Source organism: Budorcas taxicolor, chromosome 5 (genome assembly GCF_023091745.1).
Source record: "Budorcas taxicolor isolate Tak-1 chromosome 5, Takin1.1, whole genome shotgun sequence".
Classification (NCBI taxonomy): domain Eukaryota; kingdom Metazoa; phylum Chordata; class Mammalia; order Artiodactyla; family Bovidae; genus Budorcas; species Budorcas taxicolor.
The window spans coordinates 96427380-96441554 of NC_068914.1; positions in this window are offsets into that span (position 1 = coordinate 96427380).

The following is a 14175-nucleotide window of genomic DNA, read 5'->3' on the forward strand; positions in this document are numbered from 1 at the left end:
TTTATAATTTAAAATAGCTCAACTGTAATTCCATCACCCCCACTAGCTTTGTTTGTAGTGATGCTTCCTAAGGCCCACTTGACTTTGCATTCCAGGATACCTGGCTCTAGGTGAGTGATCACACCATCATGGTTACCTGGGTCTTAGAGATCTTTTTTGTATAGTTCTGTGTATTGTTGCCATCTCTTTTTAATATCTTCTGCTTCTGTAAGGTCCATACCATTTCTGTCCTTGATTGTGCCTTTATTGGTCATTAATGTGTGAGTGAATAGAGTGAATATGTCTGTTTAACTGGAACATGGGAAAAAATAAGTGGCACAATCACAGTCTTTAAGGAAGGTGAAGAGTCATCTTCACTACATCACAGCTCTCTACCATCTTATCTCAAAGGTATGTCTTCTCGATTTGAATTGGGGAAAAGCAGAGCTATAGAGGGAGAAATATCTTCACTGAAATAAAACCTATCAGTCTGGCAAATCTTCACCTGTATTTAGAGGAACATAACTGCTCAGCAACACAAAATGGCTTCATAAATGACATAGAGCTAAATGTACCAAATGCAAAAGTCCCAACAATCCCTTTCATAGAGCCATGGAATTGATCTTGGTGGCAGAAAAATATTCACTGTGGAATGGACAAAAGACTGCATGCACTCAAATTCTGATAGAAAATTTTTCCTTGTTTCCTGTTAGCACAAAACCTGTCAGGATAGCCTGAGATTTGCAGCAGAGAACACTGTGAAACTTACAAGTGAGGGATGACAGTTGTTCTAGCCTCTACCACCAGGTAATTATGGTGCTTAGAAATCATGCAAAGGGACTTGAAAACAATGTCTCCATATGCCACAGTTGCTGGAATTATCCCTCAGAGAGATTCCCTGGTCATTTCTCGTATGTAGAATCTCATTAGATAACTATAGGAAGAACATATGGAGGGAAACATAGTACTATTAGTAGAAAAGTCTACATAATAATGTATTTATATTCTAAAAGATCTTGCTGCAAACAACTTACTAGAAATAGTTATGGCTGTTCTTTCATGCCATCAGTTCAGTTCAGTTCAGTCGCTCAGTCATGTCTGACTCTTTGCGACCACATGAATTGCAGCACGCCAGGCCTCCCTGTCCATCACCAACTCCCAGAGTCCACCCAAACCCATGTCCATCGAGTTGATGATGCCATCCAACCATCTCATCCTTTGTTGTCCCCTTCTCCTCCTGCCCTCAATCTTTCCAAGCATCAGGATCTTTTCCAATGAGTCAGCTCTTCACATTAGGCGGCCAAAGTATTGGAGGCTCAGCTTCACTATCAGTCCTTCCAATGAACACCCAGAACTGATCTTCTTTAGGATGGACTGGTTGGATCTCCTTGCAGCCCAAAGGTCTCCAAAGAGTCTTCTTCAACACCACAGTTCAAAAGCATCAATTCTTTGGTGCTCAGCTTTCCTTATAGTCCAACTCTCACATCCATATATGACCACTGGAAAAACCATAGCCTTGACTAGACGGACCTTTATTGGTAAAGTAATGTCTCTGCTTTTTAATATGCTATCTAGGTTGGTCATAACTTTCCTTCCAAGGAGTAAGCGTCTTTTAATTTCATTGCTGCAAGCACCATCTGCAGTGATTTTGGAGTCCCAAAAAATAAAGTCAGCCACTGTTTCCCCTGTTTCCCCATCTATCTGCCATGAAGTGATGGGACCAGATGCCATGATCTTAGTGTTTTGAATGTTGAGCTTTAAGCCAACTTTTTCACTCTCCTCTTTCACTTTCATCAAGAGACTTTTTAGCTCCTCTTCACTTTCTACCATAAGGGTGGTGTCATCTGCATATCTGAGGTTATTGATATTTCTCCCAGCAATCTTGATTCCAGCTTGTGCTTCCATAGGTAGTGACATAATACTCACTGTCTCAAATACAACCAACAAGACTGTCAATTTATATCAAATATTTGCTAGTCTCCCAGCCAGAGGGATTGTCTACTCTAATTTTTTCTTCCAGTATTGGAATTCTATTAGATAGTTAGTGAAGTTCAGACATGTTTATTCTTTTGGAAGATAGAATGTTGAATTTCATATAACTGTAACCTATTTCAATGGTACACTACTTCTATAAAAAGGACAGAATTGATTGGGCTTAGTGGTTCAGAGCTTCGTGTCTACAATCAGAAAGACCTGGGTCCCAGTTCAGTCTCAACAATTTGGCACACGTTATTTATGTTTCCTAAGTCCTAATTTTCTCCTGTGTAAAATAAGAGCTCCTGGTGCTGCTGCAAAGTCACTTTAGTCATGTCTGACTCTGTGCGTCTGCATAGACGGCCTCCCACCAGGCTCCCCCGTCCCTGGGATTCTCCAGGCAAGAACACTGGAGTGGGTTGCTGTTTCCTTCTCCAATGCATGCATGCATGCATGCTAAGTCGCTTCAGTCATATCTGACTCTGTGTGACCCCATGGACAGCAGCCTACTGTCTAGGGAAGAATACTGGAGGGGGTTGCCATTTCCTTCTCCAAAATAAGGGCAATAGCAACTAACTCTGCAGCTGTGAAAATCTTTTGAAATAATTAAAATCAAGAGGGGTCTGACAGGTAAGTGGTTATCACCATCATAATTATTATTGAGTAGTTTCCCAACTAATACATTTATTTTAAAAAATAATTTTATCCTACTAGAATAAAGGATAAAATATAACATTCAGAAAATCAAAACTTTCATTTTTTTCACGAGTGACAGTTACCAGTATGAACAAATATATACACAGGTTCAAATCAGTCAGAATGTTTTGAAATAGAATTGTTTTGTTTCTATTGAGGCTTGACACTCTAATATTTAGGTAAGATTTCCTGCATATTATTTTACCTATTTGGGGGCTTCCCATGTGGCTCAGTGGTGAAGACTCCACTTGCCAATGCAGGAGATATGGGTTTGATCCCTGGGTTGGGAAGAAACCCTGGAGTTAGGATATGGCAACTCACCCAGTATTCTTGCCTGGAAAATTCCATAGACAAGGGAGCCTGGCCATGGCATCGCAAAGAGTTGAACCTGACTGAGTGACTGAGCATAGATGCATTTTACCTATTTATGTCATATAAATCATGATTTCAATCAATAATTCTATCAAAAAACATTTCTTTTTGGTAACTTGCTATTTGGTAGGCAAGGTCTTTGCAGTGGCACAATTGGTAAAGAAGACCTACATAAAATGTGACACAAGGTCTCATGTGACTTTTGCTGTTCGTGACTTTTTTAAGCCCTCGGCCCTCCCTCTGTCACTGATGCTAATGGAAAAATTTTATAACAGTAATCTCAGTTGAGACAGGGGTGACAGGGAAAATGTCTAGATTTGAAAAACAAGCATTCATGTAACATTTTTAACAGATGACAAGTTCTACTAATACAGTCTTCTTTGACTTAAACTGGGCTTCTTTCAGGGTTCCAGAAAGTTGGATAGAAAGTTTTGTTTCCTTCTTAAGGATCATTTTTTAAAGAAGCTAAGAAAGGTAGAAATCTGTAGACTATGTATTCACTATGATAAATTTAAGCTTGGATTTGGAATGTGAAAAGTAGGTTATCTTTTATGACTCTATGCTTTGATAAGATTATACAAGCATTTATCACATTTCCACTTTTTCAAGACTTTGTAAGGATAGGCTAGAAACAAATATGCCAGGAGACAAAACTTACTCAATTTTCTTCCCTGTTGAACAGATTGAAAGAATAATTGTTTCTAGTGACTCACCATATAGATGAGTCTTGATAACTCAAGGAAACCAGATTTTTGTCAGGTCTAGTTTATGGGAAAGGTGCACAGAACCATAGGCCTGGGATTTTATCAGTCCGACAGTGGACTTATAACCACTGTAAAGTTGGTGCTGGAACAATGTAAGGTTTAGGGCTGCCAACTCTGAGCAGTGGAAAATCCACCTATAACATATAGTTAGCCCTCCTTAGACACAGTCCAGGTCCTCTGTATCCATGGTTCCATACCTACAGATTCAACCAGCTAGGAAATATGTAGTATTGTAATATTTACTGTTTAAAAAAAAAAGGGTGTATGTGGACCTGTACAGTTCGAACCCATGCTGTTCAAGGGGCAACTGTATCTGTCATGTAGAAACTAGTTGGAAGAAATACTAGGACTCCATTGGGGATCAGGAATCTAAACAAAGGATGTCATGTAAAGAGGGATGTTAAATAGCCATCAGTGACATATTTTCATATGCCAAATGAAATATAGAATTAACTTAATTAGACATATATGTTAAAGTAAGCAGTAGCTTTATTTTATCTTTCTCTTTTCAGAGATAAATCAACCTGGCAAGGAAATGTAACGATTATGTACAGTATCAAAAACACTGAGCACTGCTTGCCTGAGAAAGAAGGGATTTATAATTTGGTAATATTCAGGTCGAACAATGCTGAAGGCTGATTTTTATGTGAAATACCTTTTCCTATAAAAGGGTAGTTATACTTAAAATTTATAGCATTGATTATAGAAGCAAAAAGGATAATGCCTAAGAAAAACATGTCAGGATAACCATCGGCTCCATCATATTACAGCAGCATATAGCTGTTTTATAGATTTATTGTAATAGTTTTGAAAGGTCATTTAAATATGAAGACAATCGTCAGGCTTGGCCCTTTAAGAATTTGCTTTTAGCAAATTACGTTAAGACTTATGTTAATGGAATTTCTAGGACCAAGCCTCTAGTAGGATTTAGACCCTTTCAATATTTTTAACCTTTTACTATGATCTCTGGGTTTGAAGGTGATGACTCCATTTCAGTCTGAGACCAGTTCTGCCAATATTCTGCCCCAATGGGCAGCCTCTTCACGGAATAGAATAAAGGGCTAAGAATCGGTATATCTCACTTTCTAAAAGAAATTCTGGTTTTAAAAAATCCTCTTCTATTTCTCAAGTATACTTGTTTGTGTCAAACTATGCAGCATTATTTTCAGTTTTAATAGCAAAATTACCATTGATAATACATATACTTCAGTTCAGTTCAGTTCAGTTCAGTCGCTCAGTCACGTCCTGCTCTTTGCGACCCCATGAATCGCAGCATGCCAGGCCTCCCTGTCCATCACCAACTCCCGGAGTTCACTCAGATTCACGTCAATCGAGTCCGTGATGCCATCCAGCCATCTCATCCTCGGTCATCCCCTTCTCCTCTTGCCCCCAATCCCTCCCAGCATCAGAGTCTTTTCCAATGAGTCAACTCTTCGCATGAGGTGGCCAAAGTACTGGAGTTTCAGCTTTAGCATCATTCCTTCCAAAGAAATCCCAGGACTGATCTTCAAAATGGACTGGTTGGATCTCCTTGCTTATAAATAAATACTCAAAGTACAGAAACCAGGAAAATAGATAGAACACAAGTCTGAAAATCTCATCTCCATGTTTCAGCAGGTGGTTCTGGATTTTCTTGGCTCTACCAAAAGTCTCATAGTATTAATTTTTGTTTCCATTGTGCATTTCTCTCTCAAAGTTGCTCAGTCGTGTCTGTTTCTTTGCGACCACATGGACTATAGCCTGCCAGGCACCTCTGGCCATGGAATTCTCAAGGCAAGAATACTGAAGTGGGTTGCCATTTCCTTTTCCAAGGGATCTTCCCAACCCAGGGATCAAATCCAGGTGTCTCGCATTGTAGGCAGATTCTTCACTGTCTGAGCCACCAGGGAAACCCTTCATTATGTATTACATAAAGGAAAGTAATTCTAAGTAAAAGGATGTTTGAAAAAAGAAACTAGCCCATTAACAGAACATGTGAGCATCTGTGTGTGTGTGTGTGTGTGTGTGTGTATGCTTAGAAACTGTAATCATCCTATACAAAGGAAATAATCACTCTACTGGGGAAGAATTATGTTGTACAGTGATTCCTGGTTGAAGACAGGTGGTCCTAGAAAGTCCAATGAGACTTGAGCAGTTATTTCCAGGTCATCTGGGACAAAGCTTGCTTTGTTTGCATGTAGAGTCAGGGTCCAGGATCTCACACATCCCCATCGCAATGGGTCCTGAATTCACTAAAAGGGTCTCTAGTTTCTTCCATGAAAAAAAGTTATTCTGTAACTATTTCAGGAAAAACTCAGCTTGCCCAGTGGGGTGCTACAAGGCATATTCCTGATGAATTCACTTCAGCATCTCTTCTATATTTCTGTCACTTCCAGAAAAATGTCATGCAGCAACTGAATAGCTCTTGGACTTAGATTTGGAGGCCTGCTAAAGTTTAATTTTAAGCAATAATCACCATGCCATTGAAAGTGTGATGGGAAATGTTAATGCATCAAAGCAGGAAACACATTGCTGCTGCTGCTGAGTCGCTTCAGTCGTGTCCAACTCTGTCTGACCCCATAGACAGCAGCCCACCAGGCTCCCCTGTCCTTGGGATTCTCCAGGCAAGAACACTGGAGTGGGTTGCCATTTCCTTCTCCAGTGCATGAAAGTGAAAAGTGAAAGTGAAGTTGCTCAGTCGTGTCTGACTCAGCGACCCCATGAACTGCAGCCTACCAGGCTCCTCCTTCCATGGGATTTTCCAGGCAAGAGTACTGGAGTGGGTTGCCATTGCCTTCTCCGTGGAAACACATTATATTTTATAAATTTGGAAAATCTGTTTGATAGGCAATAGACATTAAGACTAAGAGTTCTATTTTTTTTTCTACGAAAAGCTCTAATTTTCATTGTTGGGTCATATAATATTTTCTACATGGAATCTAAATGTCAATAATACTGAGCTGGCAAGTTAATTTCTGTTCAGATCATTTAAGTAGAATCTTTGTCCAAACTATAAGTTATCGAAATTCCACATATTTGTAACTCAAAGCAGTCTTTTAACTTTTATTATATAAAGTGAAGTGCTGCCATTCCTGGATTGTACAAAAAGTAGCAATGACAGTGTTCAAAAGAGGTTTACTTTAGTGATGCCAAATGACAATTTGATGCAATTATGTGTTCAATTCAGGGGAAATAAAAGCATATCCTACCCAGTGAGCTGTATATTAAAGTAGCATGCTTATTTTCTAAATTCCTTGTAGTCCATGTTATCCTAATATCTACTTTGGCAGCTACAACTCCAAACAGTCTAATATAACTGATTTTGTATATACCCATTGTGGGATATTAAACAATAACAAACCCAAACCTTTAAAAAGTCCTAGAATTCATATCAAGGGTCAATAGCAAGTACTTCATTTGCTTTTCATTTCAATGACATTCTTTTGTAGAAGATCTCAAAGTGGAATCAGTAATTTTCCTAATGTCTAGAGAAGCTGCAGTTTAATTTTATTTTCCAAACTGTGCATGTTTTTTAATAACTAAACAGGGAGGTAAGAAGTCCAAGAAGAATTTCCTTGATTTGTCTCAAAACTGGAATATTATTTAAATATATTTTGTTTGGTGAATATATATAAATTCACTCAACTCATTCACAATAAAAGCTATGGTACCTTAAACTGCTTTTGCCAGTTACAGCCCCGTCAAGGTGACTTCTCTTTCTGTTTCAATTACTCAGCTTTGCCATTGTTTAACTATTACAGTGATGGAAGGCTTGCACTACTCTTATTTATGGAGGGTGACATTTCACTAGAGAGAAATCTCCCCCACTGAATGTAGAAGGAAATGTTACATTAATGGATACCAAAAAAGATGCCATGAAATAGTGAAATGAGCAGTTTCTATTCCGAAAGATTTGGAAATCAGAAAACATTATTTCTAATAAGTGAGGGATCATTACCACCACATGTTTTGTGCATAGCTTGCTTTCCCACCATTTTGTTAGACAGACACTATAGAGGCCCTTGATATCTGCAAATTGGTGACATTTTCCCCATGCCCTTGAAAATAAGCAAGTAATAGAGCCTTTTAGATATATTTTTGCATGGTGTTTTAACTTGAAATACAATAGAGTTGGAGATGACATTTGGAATGGGCTAATATATTTTGTTAAATGGCATTTTCAATAAGCTCTATAAGCTTCATTACCAGTTTCTCAAGCACAGTGAGTCTCAGATGTTTTGACCATCAGTCAATGCTGAGGCATATAGGAAAACATTATCTTGATATGCTGTAGAAACTTATGACTTTACCACCAATTTAAATACTAATGGAAGTAACTATGGATTGCAGATCCAGATAGAGACCACAGCAGGGTTTTGTCATAATTTATACAAACAGTCAATATTATTCTTAAATCAAAGTCCATCAAAGAATAAACAACAGTAAGTAACTGTAGTATGCTTAGTGACTGCTTACCATGTGCTAGGCACTGTCCTAAATGCTTTTCACATATTCTCTCACTTTATCCTCAGATTGTACCATGAAACAAAATGATAGTCCGTTTACAGATGAGGAAACTGAGCCCTAGGTTGTTTAAATAATTTGACCTGATTCAAAGCTAGCAAGCAGTGGGTGCATATACACCAGTATGCCTACAAAGCCTTTAAGTATAACCAGGACACAAGACCGCCTCCTTTGTTCTTCTTAATGTGTTCTTCTGCTTCATATAAGTACTGGTACACAAGTAAAAACTGCTGGAAGACATTTTTATAGGGATGAAGCCATTTCTTGTCAATGAAATGAGCGTAAAATCCTAAGAAATACTGACAGAAGCTTGGTGTAAACTTGTTCCTATGCAACTTTCTGCAGATGCTGCCACTGCTCACAGCTCAGCAGAGCTCTAGAAACCTCCTGTTTTTAAGAACATGCCGTTCTCTTTATTTAGATGTTGCAGAGATCAATGTAATGGGAAACTAAAAAGGTAGTACTTGGATTCTATGACTATCAAATAATCTAGTTCAAAAAAGTCAGGTTAAATACACTGTTTAAACTCTCATTCTTGACAGACTGCCATAATGGTATGCTCCCTGCTCGTCTCAGATCAGGAAATCTTCAAAGGTCATAATTCCCTTCCCCACTATATAAACATTTCCATTATATTAGTAGGAAAATGGTGAAAGTGAATGGGTCAGACAGAAAAGCAGTTGAGAGTTTGGCCTGTAAGTACATGTACAACACCAAACATGCATCTTCATACCCTCTTGAACTACTTAGCTTTGAGAGAAGAGAGTTTTATGGACAAAATGGTTTGAGCTCCTTGAAAAATCTTCCTCTTTCCAACAATACTACGAGTCAATTGGTCTCCAAATCAGTCAATATATAGCACATTTTAAAATATACATTTTAATATAAATGGTAGATAATTACAGTATACAACATGACTTGATATACACACATCAAATATATATCAAATCATGTTGTATAGTGAAATAATTACTAAATTTAAGTTAATTAATGAATCTCCTCATATAGTTATCATTTCTTTTTATAATGTACCTGAATCTATTCTTCGCATATTTCTGGTATTCAGTACAGCATTAACTGTAGTCCCTATGCTGCACATTTGATCTCTGGAGTTATTCATCCTACAAACTGCAACCTTGTAGCCTTTGACAAATTCTCCCCATTTCCCTCACCCCTCTAGCTCCTGGAACCACCTTTCTACTCTCTTCTTCTATGCATTTAATTTTTTTGTAGATCCCACACACAGTATTTGTCTCTCTGTATCTGGCTTAATCTTAGCATAATCTCCTACAGATTCATCCATGTTGTCACAAATGCAGGACTTCCATCTCTCTCAAGGCTGAATAACATTCTACTGTGCATATATATGTGCACATATATGTATATAAATGAATATATTTATATTCATTTATTTTGACATTAGAGTCCACAGAAAAGTGGGATCACGGTATTTGTCTCTCCCTTTCTGACTTACTTAACTTAGCATAATACTCTCTAGGTCCATTTGTGTTATCACAGTGGCAAGATTTCAATCCTTTTTATGTCTGAGTATTATTCCATTCTATATACATCCCACAGCTTTGTTTATCCATTCATCTGTTGATGGACACTTGGGCTATTTCCATTATCTTCGCTTTTGTGACTAATTCTGCAATGAACATGAGGGTGCAGATATCTTTGAGTTCCTGATTTCATTTCCTTTTGACATATAACCAAGAGTGAGGTTGCTAAATCATACTTTTTAAAATTTTTTGAGGAAAACTGTATCATTTTCTATAGTGGCCATACCAATTTACACTAGCATCAAGAGTGCACGATGGTTTCCTTTTCTTCACAACCTCATAACCCATTTTATTACTGGGTTTTGGTGTATATTTCTCAATGATCTATCACATATGTGCTTATGGATGTTGTACCTCTCATTGCTCACTATATAAGAAAGCTGACAAACAAAGATGTATCAATAAAAAAAACTGAAGATGGGGAAAATGAATGCAAATCCTTGTTAATGAACAAAGGGAAGGTCTAGGGATATTCTTAATGAGACATTATTCAGTGATATTGTTGTTCACCTATTCTCCTTATTCTCAACACTTTAATCTCTGAAATTTCAGTCCATTCAGATCAATGAATGTTTTTCCCCTTAAACTCCTGACACTGAATTTATAACATAAAAAGTGTTAATTAAGAGTCATTACACCAACTAGATCATATACATTTCAGTATTTTGAAAACTGTTAATAGATGACAATCATCCATTCAACCATTCATCCAACCACACATTTCTCTCAAACCAAAAATGAAATGTGCAGCCATGCTGTTAAGTCAAATCCTGCTAGCTTTCCACCAAGTTTTGCTCTTTACTTCTTTCAGTGGAATGTGGGCAGAAATGAAATGTGTCCCCTTTGAACTGCAGGACCCTCCAAACTCAGTTCTACTATGCAGTTGATAACAATTCCCATAGGATGGTAGAACTGCCCTGCTCATCTGAACCACAGATTGCCTGATGGAGTGGAGCTTGCCTGCAAATCTTGCACTGTTAAAGTGCAAATTTCTATCTTATCTGAACCATTGATTTCTGGGTCACTCTGTAGTTGGCTCAGACAGTGAAGAATCTGCCTGCAATGCAGGAGACCTGGGCTTGATCCCTGGGTTGGGAAGATCCCCTGTAGGAGGGCATGGCAACCCACTCCAGTATTCTTGTCTAGATAATCCCCATGGACTGGTGCGTTACAGTCCACGGGGCCACAAAGAGTTGGACATGATTGAGAGACTAGCACACACAGCACACTGCAATATCAAGTTGGCTTTCATACCAATCAATATATGTAACTTGAAAACTGGAACTATATCTAGTTTAGATCGTATGTGTTAAAAGCTTTGATCCTTAGCCTTCCTTGTATATTATGGATGGAGTTTGGTAGCTTTATAATCCTCTTTTCTATCAGAAAGGAGTTGGCTCACCACACTGTGATCCCTTCTGTATATTATCCTTGATATCCAAGGTGCAGACAATTCTTATGCTCTCTGTATATGTCTACACAATTCAGATTTTAAGGTGTAGAGTCTTTATCAACTATATTTATGTAGTACCGGCTATATTTTCCTATTTGCTACTGAAAAGATGCTTGTGATACTGGACTAGGGTAGCTGCATTCTCTGCATTCACTATCTTGCAGCTAAAGGTCATGTTTTATTTCTCTCTGGGTCTTGGTGGAAACTGACACATGAGACTAGGATTTTCTGAGTTATTGGCTACTCTGGTTTGGGTTTGGGTGGGCCAATTATAACTTTGATTAAGTTGTGTGAAGAACTCTGTCACTACTCACAATTCACATTATTTAACTTCCTTTGCTAAACTATTACATTTCTTATTTAATAGGGTAGTAGGATATATTTGACTGTATATATTTTGGTTCTCTTTTTTCTTTAAACCTTTCCCAAAAGCTGTAAGTTATACATACCTTAGGAAAATAAAAGCCTTAGTAGCAGAATAACTGAAGCAGAAGAATGGATAACTGACCTGGAAGATAGAATGATGGAAGTCTCTGCCTTAGAACAGAATGATATAGAATGAAAAGAAATGAGGACAGTCTTAGAGACCTCTGGGATAACACTGAACACACCAACATTCAAGTTATAAGGATCCCAGAAGAAGAGGAGGAAGACAAAGTGTCTGAGAAAATATTTAAAGAGATTACAATTGAAAACTTCACTTCCATGGGAAAGGAAATAGTCACCCAAGTCTGGGAAGTGCAGAAAGTCACATACAAGATAAACCCAAAGAGAAACATGCCAAGACACACATTATCAAGCTAACAAAAAGTTAATACAAAACCAAAATATTAAAAGCAGCAAGGGAAAAGCAATAAATAACATACAAGGGAATTCCCAGAAGATTGCCAGCTGATTTTTCAGCAGAAGCTGTGTAGGTCAGAAGGGAATGGCAGGATATATTTGAAGTGATGAAAGAGAAAAACCTACAACCAGCAAGGCTCTCATCCAGATTCAATGGAAAAATTAAAAGCTTTACAGACAAGCAAAAGCTAAAAGAATTCAGCACCACCAAATCCAGCTTTACAACAAGTGCTAGGTTGGAAACACAAGACAAGGAAAAGACCTATAAAAACAAACCCCAAACAATTAAGAAAATGGCAATAGGAACATGCATTTCAATAATCACCTTAAATGTAAATAAATTAATTGTTCCAAACAAAAGATAAAGACTGGCTGAATGAATCCAAAACCAAGACCCACATATATGCTGTCTACAAGAGACTCAGTTCAGATCTAGGGACACACACAGAATGAAAGTGAGGGAGTAGTAAAAGATACTCCATGCAAATGGAAATCAAAAGAAAGATAGAGTAGCAATACTCCTATCAGACAAAAGAGACTTTAAAATAAAAGCTGTTATAAGGACAAGGAAGGCCACTACATAATGATCAAGGGATCAATCCAAGAAGAAGGTATAACAATTATAAATATTTTTGCACCCAACATAGAAGCACCTCAATATATGAGGCAAATGCTAACAGCCTTAAAAGGAGAAATTGGCAGTAACACAACAGTGGAGGACTTTAATACCCCACTTATACCAATGTACAGATCATCCAAATGGAAAATTAATAAGGAAACAGAAGCTTTAAATGACACATTAGGCCAGATAGAATTAATTGATATTTATAAGACACTTCCCTGGTAGCTTAGATGATAAAATGCCTACCTATAATGCGGGAGACCTGGGTTTGATCCTAGGTCAGGAAGATCCCCTGGAGAAGGAAATGGCAAACCACTCCAGTACTCTTGCCTGGAAAATTCCATGGATGGAGGAGTCTGGTGGGCTACAGTCCATGGGGTTGCAAAGAGTCAGACATGATTGAGTGACTTCACTTATACTTATTATAAGATGTTTCATAAAAAGCAGCAGAATACACTTTTTCCTCAAGTGCACATGGAACATTCTCCAGTATAGTTCACCTCTTCAGTCACAAATCATGCTTCAGTAAACTTACGATAACTGAAATCATATCAAGCATCTTTTCTGACCACAACACTATGAGATTAGAAGTCAACTGCAGGAAAAAAATACTGTAACAAACAACCTCTTGGAGGCTAAACAGTATGCTACTAAATAACCAAGAGATCACTGAGGAAATCAAAGAGGAAACCAAAAAAATGCCTAGAAACAAATGACAATGAAAACACCATGACTCAAAACCTATGGAATGCAGCAAAAACAGTTCTAAGAGGGAAGCAATACAATCCTCTGTCAAAAAACATGAAAAATCTCAAATAAACAACCTAAACATACATCTAAAGCAACTAGAGAAAGAAGAATAAACAAAACCCCGAATTAGTAGAAGGAAAGAAATCATAAAGATCAGAACAGAAATAAATAAAATGGAAAATAGGAAAACAACAGCAATGAACAGTAAAACTAAAAGCTGGTTCTTTGAGACAAAGAATAAAATTGATAAACCTTTAGCTAGACTCAGCAAGAAAAAAGGGAGCTGTCTCAAATCAATAAAATTAGAAATGAAAAGGAAAAGGTTACAACTGACACCACTGAAAAATAAAGAAGCATAAGAAATGGCTAAAAACAAATATATGTCAATAAAATAGACAACCAAGAAGAAATGGACAAATTCTTAGAAAGGTCGGTCCAGCCTTCCCAGACTGAACAAGAAAGAAATAGAAAATATAAACAGACCAATCACAAGTCATGAAATTGAAACCATGATTAAAAATCTTCCAACAAACAAAAGTCCAGGACCAAATGGCTTCACAAGTGAATTCTATCAAACATTTAGAGAATAAAGAGCTATCCTTCTTAAATTCACCCCAAAAATGGCAGATGGAAGAACATTCCCAAGCTCATTCTACA